The 358-nt window shown below is 49.7% G+C and overlaps 1 protein-coding gene across 3 annotated transcripts in view; it reads right to left on the reverse strand.

Moving 5' to 3' along the window:
* hip1 (huntingtin interacting protein 1) overlaps nt 1–358 on the reverse strand; it is a 44,646-nt gene that overhangs the window by 19,506 nt on the left and 24,782 nt on the right. The window lies entirely within an intron of this gene.

Genomic DNA, 358 nt, shown 5'->3' on the forward strand with positions numbered 1-358 from the left:
ACACACACACACACACACACACACACACACACACACACACACACACAGACACAGTCGCGCAAACTCGTCAGTTATCATCACACATATCAGTGAGACACTCGTGCACAGGGCTGATACATCATCATGAACCAATCAAGTTGTTCTGCTGTGCTCAAGGTTAAAGTGGAGCAGCAACCTGAACACTAACAGGATTGTCTGACCACCTCTCTGCCTCCATCATTACGCCCCTCTTTCATTTCCCTGCTCACAACAACCCCCAAAGCCTGGAGAGCCTCTGTGTTCACTGCAGAGGTGTGGTTTCCTGCACAGCTAGAACACACACACACACACACACACACACACACACACACACACACAC

This window comes from Anarrhichthys ocellatus, unplaced genomic scaffold (genome assembly GCF_004355925.1).
Source record: "Anarrhichthys ocellatus isolate YVR2014 unplaced genomic scaffold, GSC_Weel_1.0 scaffold24, whole genome shotgun sequence".
Lineage (NCBI taxonomy): Eukaryota > Metazoa > Chordata > Actinopteri > Perciformes > Anarhichadidae > Anarrhichthys > Anarrhichthys ocellatus.